This window comes from Pongo pygmaeus, chromosome 5 (assembly GCF_028885625.2).
Source record: "Pongo pygmaeus isolate AG05252 chromosome 5, NHGRI_mPonPyg2-v2.0_pri, whole genome shotgun sequence".
NCBI lineage: Eukaryota > Metazoa > Chordata > Mammalia > Primates > Hominidae > Pongo > Pongo pygmaeus.
In genome coordinates this window covers 118,160,786-118,179,981 of record NC_072378.2, presented here as the reverse complement: position 1 = coordinate 118,179,981, position 19,196 = coordinate 118,160,786, and the positions used below count along the sequence as shown (strand labels likewise).

Below are 19,196 nucleotides of genomic sequence, written 5' to 3'. Positions count from 1 at the left end.
ATCCATTCTTTTCAGAGGCAGACTTGCTTAACTCAAGCATTTTCTCATTTACATGTGAACCAACCCCAATTCACAAGCACTGTAATTTACATGTTGGGTGTATAAAAGCTTCACAAGGCAGAGTTCTGTGGCCTTCAATTCACACAGCAGATCCTCACTCCCTCCCTGTGGCAAGGACCACATTGTATTTGGTTTGTCTGCCTGTGAGCTCCTTGTAAATTACTGCAGGGCTGTTTTCACCAGCAGCCTCCACCATGCAGAGCTCTCTAGCTTCCTCCTAATTTAGACACTCTCTTCCCCAGTGTTACCTTTCCTGACATAGTGCTTGATTATTTGCAGAAATGCCAGGAGAAAATTCTTCCCCTTTCTGTGACAGTGAGACTATTTCCTGGCACAGAAATAGAGCTGCTGACCTAAAAGATGTCATAAAATTCCTATCTGAACAGGGAACTCTGTTTTACTACCTTCCTGCTCTGTGCTTTAGCATAACAAAGAATTTAGTGGACGTTTGTCCCAAGTTCCTGGGAGGTAACCTTTAAACCCTTGGAATTTCCCAAGTGACTGGAGTGCCGTGTTATTCATGGTGGGGCCCTGGACCACAACTAATAATTTATGCTAACGAGGTGACTCAAGATGGGGGCAGGCCACAACAGAAACACCAACCATGTGACTTGATGGTTGTAGCTTTGTACCACATGATATAGGCCCTGCCATCAGGGAATAGAGTGGGGCTGGAGAATGAGTTCATTGCCAATGATTCAATCCAGCATGCCTATATTAAGCAACATTAATAAAAACTCTGGACACTGAGGCTCACATGAGCTGCTCTGGTTGATGATACTCACAGAACACTGTCACACTTTGATACCAGGAGGGTAATGTGCGAATGAGGATGACAGAAGCTTCACATTTGAAACCCCCCTAGACTTTGCCAATGTGCCACTTCCTTTGGCTGGTTCTAATATTGATACTTTTGCTATAATAAAACTGTAATCAAGTATAGCACTTTCCTGAGTTCTGTGAGTGGTTCCAGTGAATTACTGAAGCTAAGGGAGTCCATAGAGCCCCTAAATTGGTAGCCAGCTGGTCTGAAGTTAGGGTAGCCTTGGAGACCTCTCAACTTGAGGCTGGTGTCTGAAGTGAGGACAGTCTTGTGGAGAACTGGGCCTTTAACCTCAAGTTTGGCTAACTATGGGTAATTTTCTCAGTGGTCTATTTGGTTCAAAACTCAGGGACCATTTTATTGAGGTGTATGAAGAATGCCTGATAAAGGGATAAAAACAAGGCAGTATGGCATGGTGGTTAAAAGCAAGCCTAGGCTTTGGCACCAGACTGCCTTGGTCTAAATCCAGCTCCTGTCAGTTATAGCTCATGTGACCTAGAGCAAGTTATTCAAACTCTCTATGCTTCAGTTTCTTCACTTATAAAGAGAGTATAATAATAATACCAACCTTATTGGGTTGCTGTGAGGATAAATGCATTATATATGCAAAATGCTCTCAAGGGTTCATAAATGTTATTTATTATACACAAACTAATGCATTGATTTTTTATTAAAAAATAACCAAGAAACAAGCAATACCAATGTATTTTATCTCTTGTTTAGTGTCAAATCATAGCTTTTTGATATTTACTCAAAGTTTGTTTCCACCACTGTTTTTAGAGTACAAGAGAAACAAGGGTGAACACCTATCCAATCTGCCCATGTGTTACAGTGAACCACAGCCACTCACAGAGCATTTTCTCCCAGTGCAGGATGCACAAGGTGGAAATCTGTGGAGGCAGATGGCACTGACAGTCTCAATTCATGTCTTACCTGGAATATTCTCTTGGCCACCGGGCTATTTTTAACCTGGGGGTTACTCCCTTCAGCCCCCTTGTTGCTCTGACTCTATTTAGATGAGAGACCGCATGAATGAGCATTTCAGGCTCTGAGAGTCAGTGGTAACCACTGAGTATAGGAATTCTTGGGGGGAACAGGAGGGAGGAGAGAGGGAGGAGAATGAAGAGAGAGGAGGAGGGGAGGAGGAGAAGGAGTGGGGAGAGAGAGAGAGAACTTAATGCAAACCATCTCCTGGTTATATACCTTCCATAGGTGACAGCTGTAGCAAGACCTTGTTTTGTAGTAGTTTTCAAAACAAGGTTTCCCAACTAGCAGCATCGACTTACTGGATCAGGAACTTTGGCAGTGGTGTCTAGCAATCTATTTTCACAGGCCTTCCATATAGGTGATTCTGTTGCTTAAGTTTGAGAACCACTACTCTAGATGATTTTTCACAGCAAGTGAGGTTGCCCTCAAATCAGAAAATCTTGGCCTGACATCACGGCACTGCCACATTCACCAACTTCCTGCTCAAATCTCACAATTCTTTCCAGCCCCTAGGGAATGTGGATCTATCCCATGAGCAAGATTTCCTCTGAATTCCCCTTCATGTAAACACATTTCCTAATGCTACTTTCTCCCTTGGATCTATGGCCCATCCAACACTAACATTCATCATTATATATAAGGTACACCTAGAGGATGTACCTTATAAAATAGGCCAAACACAGCGGTGAGAAAATGAAGGGAACCAGGAAGAGACACCTGAATGGGGACAAGGAACTCCCCTCTGCTTCTTCTCTTCATATGTGTTACTAATAAAATAAAATATATATAAAAATAAATACGTTAAAAGTCTTATCTTATTTCTTTCACATCAATAGTACCCTTTGTCCAAACATTATACATAAAGTCCACATCTAGTCACCTTACCCAAAGGCACATAATTAAATACATTTGCTTAGTTATCAAATAAGACATACATTGGAGAGAATACAGGCAACAGCAACTTCCCTGGAAAGCCATGCAGGGTGTAAGCTGCACACAAAGAGGGAATTATAAAAAAAAGACATAAGACAGGAGCCAAGGAAGATGCAAAAAGTCCTCAGAGGTACAAAGAAAGGGAAACTGATTGAAAAACAGTGGGTATCATCATGGTGGGGTGTTTTTAACTATCTGCACTCCCACTGCGCAATGCATGAGACTTAGGTTTATTTCTAAGTACCACGTGTCTCAAAATAATTTCTGGCTCAAGGAATTATTGCCACTGGAAGAATGGGATAGTGAAGACAGCACTGGCACTAGCATGAGGAGACACTGGTTCTGATGCTAGATCTACCATTTATGGGTTACGTATTCTGATTTAAGTCTTCAGGACATTCTGTACCCAGGTTGTCTTAATTGTAGGAGGATGGTAATAATTCTTGCCCACTCTACCTCATGAGGTTATTCTGAAAATTAAAAGTAGGCATGTATATAAAAGTGTTTTGCAAACACCTATACAATTGTGAAGTAATGAAATAAGTTCTGTTAACTGATTTGTTCGTTGTATCTTCACCACTGTGCTTGCAAGTAATAGATAATAAATATATATTGAATGAATCAAAGTACTCTGCTGTTATTTAAGAGTAATAGTATTGTTGTGAATTTTCTATTCATGTTGCATCAGAGCTCAGAGCAGAGGAGATATACAGCCATCGACTTATTTTTAGAAAAAAGACATACTGCTTAAGAAATAAATCTATTTATAATTAGACGTGAGAAAACTAAGGAATACTAAACCACACCTACTCACTTAGTAAGAATGAAAAATTCACTCTAGAATAATTACTAGGTAGCTGGTAATTGTCTTGAATGGTTTTAAGCTCAATGCTATTTTTAACGGATTAGGATAGTACTTTGTTTAACTGGGACAAAGAATGACCACTGTGGCATTATCAGCTGTTGCGGCTGGTGATGGCAGCAAAATAATTCTCTAAATGAGATTTGTGATTTGAATACAATTTCCTGCATAAAGCCATCTTCATAGGAAAATATCACTCCACCAGAGTCAGCTCTAGCTGTGCCCTCAGATTTCCCATTCATGACAGCTGACATTTAGACCAAAATGGTTTCCATCACCCTCTGGGTCCAACAGTAAAAGAGATAGAGATAAATGCACACCCCCAAGACACAACTGATTGGAAACTTCCTTCAAAATAAGGAGGAAAAAGGCCTTTAATGCTCTGGCTCAGGAAAACTGGAAATGTGGCTGAATTGTTTTAAAAGGAAGGGGCAAACTCTCCTGCCTGGAGCCCCCTTCTCCCCTTGGAAGCAGACATTCATTCATTCATTCATTCATTCACTCAACATTTATTAAGCTATACTGAAGGGAGTATAATGTGGTCTGCATATAGCACAAAAGGAAGGTGGAAAGGTATGCGGCCAGAAAGGCAGGTGGAAAGTGAGGTGGGAGTCCAATGAGGGGGTACTTCATAGGTCAATTTCAGAATGTGGCCTTATCCTGGGGCAAATGGAAGCAGTTGTGTGAATTCTGAAGAGGGGAATGATAGCTTTGAGTTTTAGAAAGATCACCTGAGCTGAAAAGGGAAAACAGCAAAGGAAAATAAAAGAGGAAGAAGAGAGGCCAGTTAAGAACCAAGAGTGAAAGACTTCTGAGATCCTGAATGGAGGTAAAGAAGACGAAGAAGAGGGAATAGATCCTGCAAATGCTAAAGAGATGGAAATGATAGGATTCCATGATCAATTCTGTTTGGAATGAAAAGGAGAGTGAGTCTTTTGCTTGAGCTAAGGCAGGGAATAGGGGCATAGTGGAAAAAGAGCAGCTTTGGGGTAGGAGTGAAACCACAAATAGTAGAATATGTTTCCCATCATGATTCTGCGTTTTTCAGTAATGTTGTCTCATGTTGACAGTTACCCACTGGATGAATAAATGGTCCAAAAGGAAGGTGAGTGGTGTATCTTCCTTGGCTAACTGAAAGTTTCTCAATAGGAAAGCCCTAGCATGAAGAGAACAAGAGAAGAAGTGTGATCCCTGGCAGTCAATCCTTGGGCTTTTGAAAAATAATGAAGGCCCATCTATTGTGCATTTGAAGGGGATTTTACAACAATGCCTGGATGACCAGGAACTGCTCAGTGTGTAGCCAGCCAAAACTGAATACCCAATCACTAGAAACTCAACCAAGAGAACTATGATTATTTATTCATCGCCTTCCTGTTCCCAGCAAAGATTTGAGGTGGTTAAAAGGGTCAGTATGTCTACGAAAATTTTTTTCACAAGTGGCTTTACTCTTTTTAACTCACATTCACTGGATTCTGCTATGCCTTAACTAAAGGAAATGGGAATTCAGCTATCGGGTAAAAATTTCACAGGCCAAGTTGTACCAAGGCTTACCTAAATATATCTGTGTCCATATTCCTCAAATGTATTAGTATTTCCTTATTTGTATTTATTTAATATTGGCTAACTGCAAATTCAGCCCTGAATTAGCTACTCTTTTGATTGAAGGAAAGGGTTGAGATTGGGACCCAAAAAGTTGGGAGAAACAAGGTTTAGCAGCAGTATTCCAATCTTTCATTGATTCAATTTTCTTTTCCCCATTTTGGAGAGAGTATAGAGTCACCATATTATGCCTCTCATATGGCTCACATTCTTAGCTTACTTCTGTCAAAGTAGACTTTGTAAATCAGAGATCCAAGTCTATGGCTTGGCACTCAGTTGGTAATAATGAAGACAAGTCAAAGAACCCTAAACAGAAACACTGAACTGTGTATGTGACATTCATCCAGTCCACAACTACCTTCCACCACTCCTGGCCCTTCTTTTCTGCTTCCACATTCTCCTTTCTTCCCTAGTTGCTTCTTTCTGACTCCACTTCCATTTGCACACTATTTCAGCTCTCCATCACCAATAATTTCAGGCTCCACTTCTGTTTGAGCCCCTGAGTGCCCTATTGTCTATGTCTGATTTGGTCAAGGAACCTCCATGATGTTCCTTTCCTTTTGATACTGCAGATACCAAAATTTCAGGGCTCACTTTAGGCCACATAGGCACATTAGGTAATGAGTACCTAATTTCTTTAGTACATGGGCCTATAGAAATTAACTGATTCCTACAGCTGTTTGTCTAATGACAGACTGAAAGAGGACTGAAGGCAAGTTTCTTAAAGAAAAAGGAAAAAAAAATCCTGTGAAGCATGTTGTCTAATTTGATATGGACAATCACCTGCCTGGTAGGAAATATCATCTGGACTGTACAGATAAAGAACATAAGAATCTGAAAATGGAATGATGTGCCTGAGGTTACATGCCTCCTCCATGTCCTTGTTGGAATGCCATGGTCTTTTTACTGAGATTTTCAATGCTGGCACCTGTTTGGAACAAAGAGCACAAACTAAGACTAATGTTCTGCATCCACTTCAGAACTTCTGTCCCCACCTCTTAACAGAAAGTGATATTGTTAAGTGTAGCCATGACCTTTGTCTTGTCAGATACAATGGCCAATTATCAGTCTTCTTTTTTCTTTTTGAGACAGAGTCCTACTCCATTGCCCAGGCTAGAGTGCAGTGGCTCAATCTCGGCTCACTGCAGCCTCCGCCTCCTGGGTTCAAGTGATTCTCCTGCCTCAGGCTCTCGAGTAGCTTGAATCATAGGCACACACCACCACACCTGGCTAATTTTTTTTTTTTAGACAGAGTCTCGCTCTGTCACCCAGGCTGGACTGCAGTGGCATGATCTCAGCTGACTGCAACCTCCACCTCCTGGGTTCAAGTGACTCTCCTGCCTCAGCCTCCCGAGTAGCTGGGATTACAGGACTGCCTCACCATGCCCAGCTAAATTTTGTATTTTTAGTAGAGACAGGGTTTCACCATGTTGGCCAGGCTGGTCTCGAACTCCTGATCTCAAGTGATCTGCTCACCTCGCCCTCCCAAAGTGCTGGGATTACAGACGTGAGCCACCACATGGGGCCTCAGTCCTCCCTCTTCTTACTCATCATCTGGACACCCCTTTCCCCTGGCTTTCAGGACAACACGCTCTCCTGGTTTTCTCTGACCTTACTGGATACTCTTCTTCTGCATTGACTTCTCTTCTGTCTACTTTATTCTCTTGTTGACCTCTTGAGTACTGCCCCGTAATCCTACCCCATCTTCCTGGAAAACTTACAATCTCTTTCTCTCCTTAAACTTTCAATACTACTTTCTCTGCCTTCCTTATTTGCAGCTGATGACCTTTGCTTCATATTTTCCTGAAAATGGAAGCAATTTTGTGAGCTCTACATCATTTACTTATCACATACTTTACAAACCCACTTCATCTGGTCCCATTATATTCTGTTTTCCCTAATATTTCAATGGAAGAACATTCTCTCCTGTGATCAGTGCCAGCCCTCTATTTGTGCCCTGAGTTCCATCTTCTCTCATTTACTCAGGGACTTTGCTTTTGAAAATATCCCTTCTCTCTTTCTTTGCATCTCAATTTTCCCCCATATCATTCTCAACAGCATAGAATTATGCTATAACTGCCACCTTAAAAGCAAAACTGGGATAAAAACCCGCCCTGCAAATTATCTCTGATTAATCTCCAGTCCTCTACAGGAACACTTCAAAGATTGGTTTACATGCATCACTTCAGAACTTTTATTAACCTCTTCACAGAAATTGCTATTGTCAAATATAGTCTTGACCTTTGTCTTGTCAAATATAATGGCCAATTATCAGTCATCTTCTTACTCATCATCTTGACACTCCCTTTCTCTGGCTTTCAGGACATCACACTGTCCTGGTTTTCTCTGACCTTACTGGATACTCTTCTTCTGCACTCTCTGAAAATGGAGGAGTCTTAGGATTTGGTCCTTTGACTTCTCTTGTGTCTATTTCATTCTCTTGGTGTATTAGTCCATTCTTATGCTGCTAATAAAGACATATCTGAGACTGGGTAATTTATAAAGAAAAAGGGGTTTAATGGACTCACAGTTCCACATGGCTGGGAAGGCCTCACAATCACAGCAGAAGGCAAAGGAGGAGCCAAGGTATGTCTTACATGGCAGAGGCAAGAGAGCTTATGTAGTGGAAGTGCCCTTTATAAAACCAATGATCTCATTGAACTTATTCACTATCATGAGAAAAGCATGGGAATAACCTGCCCCCGTGATTCAATTATCTCCCATAGGTCCCTCCCAAGATACATGGGAATTATGGGAACTACAATTCAAGGTGAGATTTGGATGGGGACACAGCCAAACCATATTCTACCTCTGACCCATCTCAAATCTCATGTCCTCACATTTCTAATTTTTTTTTTTGAGATGGAGTCTCGCTCTGTCACCCAGGCTGGAGTGTAGTGGTGCGATCTCCACTCACTGCAAGCACCGCCTGCTGGGTTCACACCATTCTACTACCTCAGCTTCCCAAGTAGCTGGGACTACAGGTGCACGTCACCACACCTGGCTAATTTTTGTATTTTTAGTAGAGATGGGGCTTCACCACATTGGCCAGGCTGTTTTCGAACCCCTGACCTCGTGATCCACCTACCTCTGCCTCCCAAAGTGCTGGGATTACAGGTGTGAGCCACCATGCCCAGCCGTCCTCACATTTCAAAACATAATCATGCCTTTCCAACAGTCTCCCAAAGTCTTAGCACATTCAGGCATTAACCCAAAAGTTCAAGTCGAAAGTCTTATCTGAGACAAGGCAAGTCCTTTCCACCTATGAGCCCGTCAAATCAAAAGCAAGTTAGTTACTTCCTAGATACAATGGGGGTACAGGGATTGTTTAAATACACCTGTTCCAAATGGGAGACATTGGCCAAAACAAAGGGGCTACAGGCCCTATGTAAGTCTGAAATCCAACAGGGCAGTCATTAATCCTTAAAGTTCCAAAATGACCTCATTTGACTCCATGTCTCACACCCAGGGCACACTGATGCAAGAGGTGGGCTCTCATGGCCTCGGGAAGCTCCACCCCTGTGGCTTTGCAGGGTACAGCCCATGAAACGCTACTTTCATGGGCTGGCATTGAGTGTCTGCAGCTTTTCCACGTGCATGGTGTAAGCTGTCAGTGGAGGTCTGGAGGATGGTGGCCCTCTTCTCACAGCTGTACTATGCAGCGCCCCAGTGGGGACTCCATGTGGGGGCTCACACACCACATTTCCCTTTCACACAGCCCTAGCAGAGGTTCTCCATGAGGGCTTTGCCCCTGCACCAAACTTCTGTCTGGACATCCAGGCATTTCCATACATCCTCTGAAATCTAGGTGGAGGTTGCCAAACCTTAGTTCTTGACTTCTGTGTTCCTACAGGCTCAACACCACATGGCCTGGTCCATGAAACCATTTTTCCCTCCTAGGCCTCCAGGCCTGTGGTGAGAGGGGCTGGAGGAAACCATTTTTCCTTCCCAGGCTTTCAGACCTGTGATGGGAGGGGCTGCTGCAAAGGTCTCTGACATGCCCTGGAGACATATTTCACACTGTCTTGGTGATTAACATTTGGCTCTTCATTACTTTGGCAAATTTCTGCAGCCAGCTTGAATTTCTCCTCAGAAAACTGGTTTTTCTTTTCTACTGCATCATCAGGCTGCAAATTTTCCAAACTTTTATGCTCTGCTTCCTCTTGAATGCTTTGCCACTTAGAAATTTCTTCTGCCAGATACCCTAAATCATCTCTCTCAAGTTCAAAGTTCCACATATCTCTAGGGCAGGGTCAAAATGCTGCCAGTCTATTTGCATAGCAAGAGTGACCTTTACTCCAGTTCCCAACAAGTTCCTCATCTCCATCTGAGACCACCTTAGCCTAGACTTTATTGTCCATAATATTATCAGCGTTTTGGTCAAAGCTTTTCAACAAGTCTCTAGGAAGTTCCAAACTTTCCCACATCTTCTTATCTTCTTCTGAGGCCTCCAAACTGTTCCAACCTTTGCCTGTTACAAAGTTCCAAAGTTTCTTCCACATTTTCAGGTATCTTTACAGCAGCGACCCACTACCTGGTACCAACTTACTGTATTAGCTCATTCTTACACTGCTAATAAAGACATACCCAAGACTGGGTAATTTATCAGGAAAAAGAGGTTTAATGGACTCACAGTTCCACATAACTGAGGAGGCCTCAAAATCATGGTGGAAGGTGAAGGAGCAGCAAAGGCAAGTCTTACATGGCAGCAGGCAAGAAAGTGTGTGCAGGGTAACTGCCCTTCATAAAACCATCAGATCCAATGAGACTTGTTCATTATTACAAGAACAGCATGGGAAAAACCCGTCCCTATGATTCATGATTCAGTTACCTCCAACTGGGTCCCTCCCACAACACACAGGGACTATAAGAAGTACAATTTAAGATGTGATTTGGGTAGGGACACAGCCAAATCATATCATTTGGTAACTCATCCAGTAAGCTCTGACAACCCATTAGGCATTGCCACTGAGATATGTAACAGGAATCTCATATTACTCAGTCTAAATATAAGTTTGGAATGCCTGTTTCAACACATCCAAACATGTTCTTCATCTAAGACCCATTTCATTCATTCAGTTAAGATCAATTCACCCAACTACTTAAAAAGCAAGAACTTATGTGTCATCCGGACATTTTTTATTTCTCTCTCTTTTTCTCATGCCCAAAATCCAATCTACTGACAAGTCCCATCAGCTCCTCCTTCAAACTCTATTCTACTTCTAGCCACATCTGACCAGCACTCCCATTCCCACTCTTGTCCAAGCCCACCATCTTCTTGTGTCTGGAGAACTTCAATAACATCGTGGTGAGTCTTCCTCCTTCCACTTATGCCCCCCATTGTCCATTCTCCACACAGCAGTTAGAAAAGTATTTCTTAAAGTATTAATTTGATAGATCTTATTTTTATGTAAAACTCAGTTTGAAACCTCCACTGATTTCTCACAGAGTTAAACTCAATCCTTATGCTCTAGAAAGCAACACTTAGTCTGGATTCTGCCAACCCTTCTCATCATATTTCCTACCACTCCTCTCCTCCCTCACCAGGCTTCAGCCTCATCTCCTTCTCACTGTTCTTCAACTATGGCAAGCTCACACTTCCCTCAGAGCCTTTACATAGACAGAATTTTCACTCAAGTATTTATATTGTTGGTTCCATCCTTCTCATCATTGAAGTTGCAGCTTAAATGTCGCCTATTTGGAGAGGCCTTTCTTAATATTTCAATTTAAAGTAGTATCTCACCATTTCAGCTTTATTGCTTGGAGAATTTCTATATGTTCTTTATTTATTAGGCTATTGTCTGTTTCCTCCCACCATGACATATGCTCAGTGAGGGTGGGAACTCTGTCTTATTCACCACTACATCCTCATGACAGTTACATGGTAGGCATTCAAAACCCATTTCTAGGACTAAATGACAATACTAGGACATTTGACTTAGAGCATCCTGGCCAGTTAAACAAGAGTCATCCATGAGTTTCCATATGCCAAAGCTCTTCCAAAATTTATAACCCACCTTGAGGTGTTAAAATATGCTAGCAGTTGCCCTAGAGAGATTCTTCAGTCCCTGCCAGAATTTTTATAATTATCTTGACATCTTTGAGTTCTAAACACCCATTCTTACTCAGTCTCAGAATTAGTTCATATTGCTCAAAGGCATGCAGAATCTAGACAGATTTTAAGGCATTCCAACTAATCAATCTGTTTCCAAGACATTACCAGCTGCTGTTTTAATCATTTATGGGACCATTATAGCTTTTCGGTTTTGAGTCAAGAATTAAGGCATTGTGTTTTGTTTCATGAAATTGGCTTATGGAAGAAAGACTTTCATTCCAATTTTGCAAAGTCAAATTGGAGGCTGATGGTTATCTGGGAGACTGCTATTAACAGGAAGCCCTGTCATCCACAAATGTCCCCAAGATCCACAGTCATGGTGAAAGAGATGACATTTGCTGACAATAAAGACATGAAAATAGATCCACAACTCTTCCAAGGGTCTGTCTTTGAGCCAGTACTATTGCAAAAAACAGGTTAGGTAGCAGTTTGAGGCCTCTTTGTGTGTGTTGTTGATTTTGTTTTTTAGCTTGGAGAATCTGCATTCATTAGTTTACCATTAGCTGTCAAAGCCACCCTCTCCTCCTGAGAGTGTATCATAAAAAATGAGCAAAACGAAACAGAAATTAATAGTATTATGTTATGGTAGGAAAAGACTTTGGAAGTAATGAGTATCTAATTCCTTTAGCAAAAGGCCCATAGATGCTGAATGACTTGTTGGAACTCCCAGCCCCAGTTCTTTTGTTTCTTTTAGGTTTTGGGCATACGTGAGGAAGAACCTTCTCATGGCTGCTCTATGGGGCTCCAAGTATGTATAAAATATAAAATCCCCAGTTAGTATCTATAGTGAGACTCCTCAAAACAAAACTCTTCAAGTTCTCCCTCACCATTCTGGCCCTCACCTTCAGTCTTCCCCATCTTAGTAAATTATAAAAATGGTTATCAAATGCTCATGCCAGAGTTCTGGGGTCATCTCTCTTTCCCACACCTCTTGTATCCAACCCATCAGCAGATCCATCAATTCTATCTCCACGGCCATTACCTCATTCTAGGCACCATGATTTCTTTCTGGGTTTCTGCAACAGCTTCTTAAGTGTGGTTTAAGATTTAAAACACATTTTGCCACCCAACTGTGCAATGTGTAGTAGATCTATCTCTCCTTAATTCCCACAGCTGCTGCTAGTCCACAGGTGTCCTTACTTAAGTTACCAAAAAAAGTGCCTCCTGTGGGTGAATCCAGTCCTTCAATGCAGAGCTTGATGAATGTAGAAGTGTCTTTATGCTAATTAGGAAAAACCCTCCTTTTTTCTGCTTCCTCTGGGCTAACACATCTTTATGCAACGGTGCATGGCATGATAAGACTTGATCAGTCTGGTGTCCGTCCCATCACCCCTAGGGCTGAATGCCCTTGTTTAATGTAAACTTGCACAACCAAACACAGTAGCCTTGCCTTCTCACCCCTCACACCTTCTACTGCCACCTTACTCTGTTTTAAGACGAACTATTTATTTTGAATATAAGATTCATTACAAGTGGTGCTTATTAAATATTTTTATATGAAAGAAGAATGAATGAATGTTCAACATCCACTCTGTGGATGAGGTATAAGGAGGGAAAAGGCTGAGAGACACCCTAAAAGGAAAGCTGCCTATTTACTAGACTCAATAATTCTTTCAAATAGGCTATTTTCCAAGAAACTACTTTTGTGGCCATGGTCAGATGGCAACCCTGCACACCTGATGTGAGAGCAACCCTCTGTGACCCACATTGAATTACCTCTGTTTACTACACAGTGCCAGGGATGGAAATACTTACAAATCATAGCCTCTCTTCACCACGGAACTACATTTTAAAATAAGGATCTAGGACATGTATAAAAGGATACTTGACCATAAATAAATGTGAAATTAGTGCTAGGAATAAATAGTTCTTTGTGTGAGATCACCACGAAAAATATATAAAAAGATACACAGTTTAATTATGGTAAATACTTTAAGTAACTATTAAAGTAACCATTAAAAGTAACTATTAAAGTAACTCAGTGATTATATTAACCATATCAATGATTTGTCATGGAGTACTTCTAAGAACATGTGTAACTATAAAATGCAATTTAAGTGTTTATTGCTTTGATTGCTATTCTAAATCTATGAGAAGATTCAAACCAATTCAGTATTTCTTGAGAAGTTTCTGGGTCCAAACCAAGTATTTAGTGCTTTAGGGCAATTAAACATGATAAAAAAATGTTTCTAAAGGTGCTCACTATCTTATATGAGCAAGAAAGTCTAGCTAAATAACATTAGCATAATAGAAACATTAAATAAACATAAATGTTCTTACATAGACAGAGTACTATGGCAGCACAGACCAGGAAAACAGTAGGTGGTATCTGAGTTGAGCTTTTTGGATGAGTAGGATTTTGATAGAAGTTGTTGGGCAAAGACATGGAAGGCATGCACTCAGGCTGCTTTTTGGAGAGGTAGGCAGAGGAGGGTCCAGTGAATTCTGTCTTGGAACATTGGGCTGAGCCTAGCAAGAGCAGATCAGCAGAGACAATCATAATGACTTGCTGGTAATTCTTCTATAAAAGGTAAAGATGCTAAACAAACAACAAAAACCACTCCACAAATGTGACTGTGACTCTAATTCTGACTTTTGCTACCAGCTGCTAAAGAGGAAAGGGGCCTGTTATGGGCTGAATTGTGATCCCCCCAAAACTAATATGTTGAAGTCCTAGCCCCCCAGTACCACAGAATGTGACTGTACTTGGAGCTAGCATCTTTAAGGAGGTAATTTAGTTAAAATGAGCTCTTTAATCTAGGCTCTAATCCAATATGACGGGTGTCCTCATAAGAGGAAAGTGACACAATCAGTGACAGAGAGGGATCATGTGAAGACACAAGGAGAAGATGGTCATCTACTAGCCAAGGAGAGGCCTCTAAAGAAATCAATCCTGCTGACACCTGGATCTAGAACTTCTACCCTCCAGAACTGTGAGAAAATAAATTTCTGTTGGTTAAGCCACCTAGTCTGTGGCATGCTGTTAGGGCAGCATAACAAGGCAATACAGGGCCCCAGCACTTTAGGGTCCCAGGGGACTGGAGAACAAAGAACACAGTCAGACATGTAGACCAAACATGTAGATCAGGCTTTACAGACAGGCTTTTAAAGATAGAAGAAATGTCAGAATAAAGGCAGGCATGATACACTTTCTAAGACTAGATGATTCCAGTGAACCTGACAAGGAAGAAAGGAAGGAGGTTCCAAAGGAGCTGCATGGGCAAGCCTCCCAGTGAGCCTGTATTTTAAAGGACAAGTACAAAATAAGGAGAGAAGGACAGACAATGAAGGAAAAGCATCTGACAGACATAAATGAGTCAGAAACCTCAGTAAGAGGAAAGACCACGGTGAACCAAGGCTTCTAAAAATTATGGGGGTCAACAATAAGAGCCTCCTAAATTAGAGCTGGTGCCCAAAGAACAAAGGAGGCTGGAGGTGGGGCTGCAAAGACATTCTAATGTTCCCAAACAGTAGCTGCAAGTAAAACCTTTCATTCCTCTTCTGCCTCAGTTTTTGTTGTGAGAAAGAGATGTGGATTGAAGAACCAGGAATGAGTCTTGCTAAGAGGGAATTGACATTTGAGGGTGGTGAAAGATAATGAAAGAGAGCACATGGCTGCTCTAAGTGAGTTCAAGTATCCTGACCTCGACAAATCACATCTTGAGGTAACTGCAGAACTTGCAAATGAGTAGCAGAACTGCTGACACTGACCTTTGAGAAAGCACAGAAAGTGGAAGAGGTAGACAAGACAGAAGACAGGCACAGTCTGGTCTAATTTCCACCAAAAGGAAGAAAGAAAAGCATACAAACTATAAAATGGACAGTTCGACAGCAATCACAGGGACTAGTCTCCAATGGGTAAATTGTGAGAATTTAAGAAAGGGAAATTTATTTTTTTTACATTGGAGAAAGCTTTAATCATAATGAAAAGGAATATATTTGTCATTTGTGCCTGAAAAAAAAAATACACCAAGTAGCATTTTCTTGCATGTCTGAACATTCTTTTTCCTACCTGTAGGAAGTGTTGGAGAATTTTTAAACCTTTCTTCTCTGGCTTTATTTGGAGTTTCATCAGTGACTCCTTGAACTTTCATATTTTTCATGAACTCAAGAAGGGGGAAATTTGATCATCAGAAGTCAGCATAGAAGCACTATGAAAAAATACACAGAACTGTAAAATTTCAGGACTGGACAGGTCCTTCAGGATAATTTAGGTCCGAAATCCATCCATCAAATGCTTAAATTTCCACAAGTTTGTAACTCAACTTATGTTTGAACTCCTCCACAGTGAGAAACTTCCTACTTTTCAAGGCAGGTCATTCACATAATCATATTAATTCATCTAGGGCAAGCTGTAAAATCCATGATTAATATTTGGCATGACATATCTTAAAGACAAGATAGAAAACTGTAGGCTGGTGGTGGTACATGTCTATAACGCCAGCTATTCAGGAGGCTGAGGCTAGAGGTGAAGGTTGCAGTGAGCCAAGATCGCACCACTGAACTCCAGCCTGGGAGACAGTGAGGCTCTACCTCAAAAAAAAAAAAAAAAAAAAAAAAAAGAAAGAAAGAAAAAAAGAGAAAACTATAGGCTAGATGATTACACAATTAGCAAAATCTGTAACTAGTTGACATAGGCCTTGCACAAAGGACATTACTAACGAATTTGTGAGAAGGATGTTATTTTAGTTTGCACCAGGAAAATCCCAGGGAATTTGGTCCAAGCTGGAGCTGACAGGCCTAACTATATCAGAACCAGCTGTTAGCCCTGAAAGTGGACCACACTAGCAACAGCCTTGTTGAGGACACTCCTAGACCAGAGGAAGCCTCCTCCAAGGGGGAACCAATTCCTTAGGACCCTTTTGACGTGGACCCAAATTCTAGGAGAGTCTTGGCAGCTCCTGCATAGAAGAGAGTTGGCGGGGTGACACAATGTGATGGCAGTAAGGAATATACTATCCTGTTCTAACTGCTTGGCCCAGTCTCTGCTCCAGACACAGACCACCACCACCCAGGCTACCTACAACTGGAAGAGGGGATGGTTAAACAAATCAAAGAATAAGGATGCTTAATCAATGCCTTCCAGTCAATGTGATATTGGCTGAGGGCAGGGAAAGGCATAAGTCTGTCAAGGCTACCCACAGAACCAGGGACAGAAGTGATAAGACCTTGAAAGCCCCCACCAGAGAGGTTGCTGAGTTTCCTGGTCCCAGGGAATCATCTCAGAGCAAGTAGTGACAGCTGGGGAAAGGAGCAAGGGTCCCCATTTCCCCAGCACCCTGTCCACCTCCGACCCCCGCCCTAAATCTCTCCTGATAACTTGCCAGTCCTTTCAATGACTTCTACATTCAGCATACCCTCATTGCTTGAGCCAGAATCAGGATCACCTACCTTTGAAACCCCCTAGTTTGGATGAATATTAGTACTTTACTATCGCTTTGAAGCACACCACATACTGTACCTTCTAGTAGGTATTTTTGTTCCTGCCTCATCTCCCCCACTAGAAGGTCAAGCATTTGTAGGCAAATAATGTGTTGAAATTATTCTGTATCTCTTTGAACACATTAGCATATAAGTGGAGATGATAAAAGTTCAGAGAACAGCCTTGTATCGTTTAGAAACATCTAGAAATGTGAGTGTGCATGTGGAAAATTACAGACAAAATAAGAATCAACATCTATTCTTTTAAAGTATCCATTCCAATTTAATATGAAAGACAATCAGATTGGGCAATACACATAATTATAATTTGTATCGTTGTATATCCTTCACTTAAATTTAACAACTTTAAACTTTAAAAAAAATTTAATAAAGTCATGGGACTTTATAAAGTTAGGAAGAGAAGAGGAAAGGAAAGTGCCTGAGGATCAAGGATCTGGGCTTTGCAGCCAGACTGGGCTAAAATCCCAGAGCAAGGACTTATTAGCCATGTGACCCTGGGCAAGTCACTTAAACTAAAACTCAGCTTCTTCTTATGCAAAATCGGGAAATTAAAGCTTCCATTTCATCTGGCTGTTATGAGAATTAAACAAAATACACATGTAAAGGGCTTACAATCTGTCACACAACTAATTCTAAAGTGTTACTGCTAAGTGTCTGTGTATAAAGAGACAGCAGAGTGGCCAAGGCTTAGAATGCCATTCAATAACCTCAGAATAAATGGTGAAATCATGACAATAGCAAAGACGGTTTGCATTTGTGAAGCTGAGAAAAGTCTTTCATAATTTGAAGTGGCAACAATGAACTCCTTTAAATTATACTAATTACTGATAGCTAAAGGGCAAATTATTGTTCATCTGTAACTAGAAGCCAAACTTTAGTTATAACATATATCGCCAAATACCAATCAAGATCCACCACAAAACATTCTTGAAGGGCACCTCATCCAACAGAGAACAAAGTACTAAATTATTTTTTGACCTTGACTTCATAATAGTGACATGAGAGCATCACTGGATTTAGTAAAAAAGGATTCCTTTAATTATTTGCTTTTAGTATCTGTGAGGGAAGTACTTTAGAGATTATTTTAATGAATTTTGAATGACAAATTTTTTACCTTAACATTTCCTCATTATTTTTTTTCTTATAAGCACCACTAAACAGGTTTTTGGAAGCTGTGGGCGGCTTGAATTCAAGGATGTATTCTCAGTACAGGAACATATTTGCATACAAATATATTGGGATAGCATAATCCTTATTACTTTACCACTTAGGTCAGCCCACTTATCTTGGAAAGGTTTATAAAATGCCTTTTTTAGTATCTGTCCAAACATTTGTTTACTTCATCAATTCAGTTTGGTAATACTAAATGCAGTAAAATTTAGTTTCCATTTCAGTCACATATTCTTCCCAATGGGCCATTAGAAACACACAGCCAGATAAGAAACTTATTCTCCTTGATCCAGAAGTGCCTAGTGTGTGACTCCCCACAGATGACAAAGTTTAATCAACACTAGAATTTTGGGCAGACAAAGCAAAATCATTCAATTTGTTTTTTAGACAACAGCTGTTGTTTTTCTCTGCCTAGCAGTTTTTTCCCCATTCCCCCTTTGAGGAGCCACTCTTCTCTCCCCTCAGTGGTCCTGGTGGGTATGCTGGGGGCAGGGGTGAGTGTCATCCAGGCTGACTATTCAGAGTCTTCCTTCTCCAGGCCATTGTGACAAGTTCAGGGATGAGCAGGTGATTCAGGCAAAGCCAGTCAAAGCTTTCCCTGAGATCTGGACTATGCAAAAGATAGGGACCCATTTCTTTTGATGTGCTTAAGGGAATAGGCTTGGGACTGTCAGTAGCCATCTTTTTTTCTTGCCATTTGGAGAAAACTTGCTTGAGAATAAAGCCAACACAAAGAGAAAAACAGCTGAAAGACAACGAAAGAGAGCTCTGCCGTTTTTTTTGAGTTTCTGGATCCAGCTATCCCAGAAGGCTCAACTTTTGGTGGTCTTCTCCTTTACGAAAAAAAATCCCTTTTTTGTATGTTAGAGTTGAGTTTATGTTACTTGTAACCAAAAGAAGCCTGATCACAAAGCTTTAAGGAAAAGACAGACATTACTGTTCATTCAATATTCAATGTTTCTTTCATTTCCTAAGTTCTCTTCTCCTATCAGTGATAAACTCCAGACCTGTTTGTTCCATAACTTTCTAAAATTATTCTCTGAGCTCTTCAAATTCCAGTCATTCTGTCACTAGTTATCAGTATCTTATAATAAGTATATACCCATATTTTAAGTCAAGACATCTTTTTGGGGCATCTTTAAAACTAAACTTTGTTCTTATCTGTAAAGAATCATTTAGATCAGTGTTTCACCTGGGACTGAGTT

The 19,196-nt window shown here is 40.9% G+C and overlaps 1 protein-coding gene and 1 long non-coding RNA gene across 3 annotated transcripts in view; both read right to left on the bottom strand.

Annotated features, from left to right (window-relative positions):
* Positions 1 to 19,196, bottom strand: part of SLC35F1 (solute carrier family 35 member F1) — a 415,309-nt gene that overhangs the window by 221,826 nt on the left and 174,287 nt on the right. The gene's annotated exons all lie outside the window — the stretch shown is intronic.
* On the bottom strand, positions 6,009 to 15,531 carry LOC129039366 (uncharacterized). The gene is made up of 3 exons (XR_008503315.2): positions 15,392 to 15,531; positions 6,986 to 7,067; positions 6,009 to 6,192 (listed from the first exon to the last, which is right to left on the bottom strand). It is a non-coding gene; the product is annotated as an uncharacterized LOC129039366 (long non-coding RNA).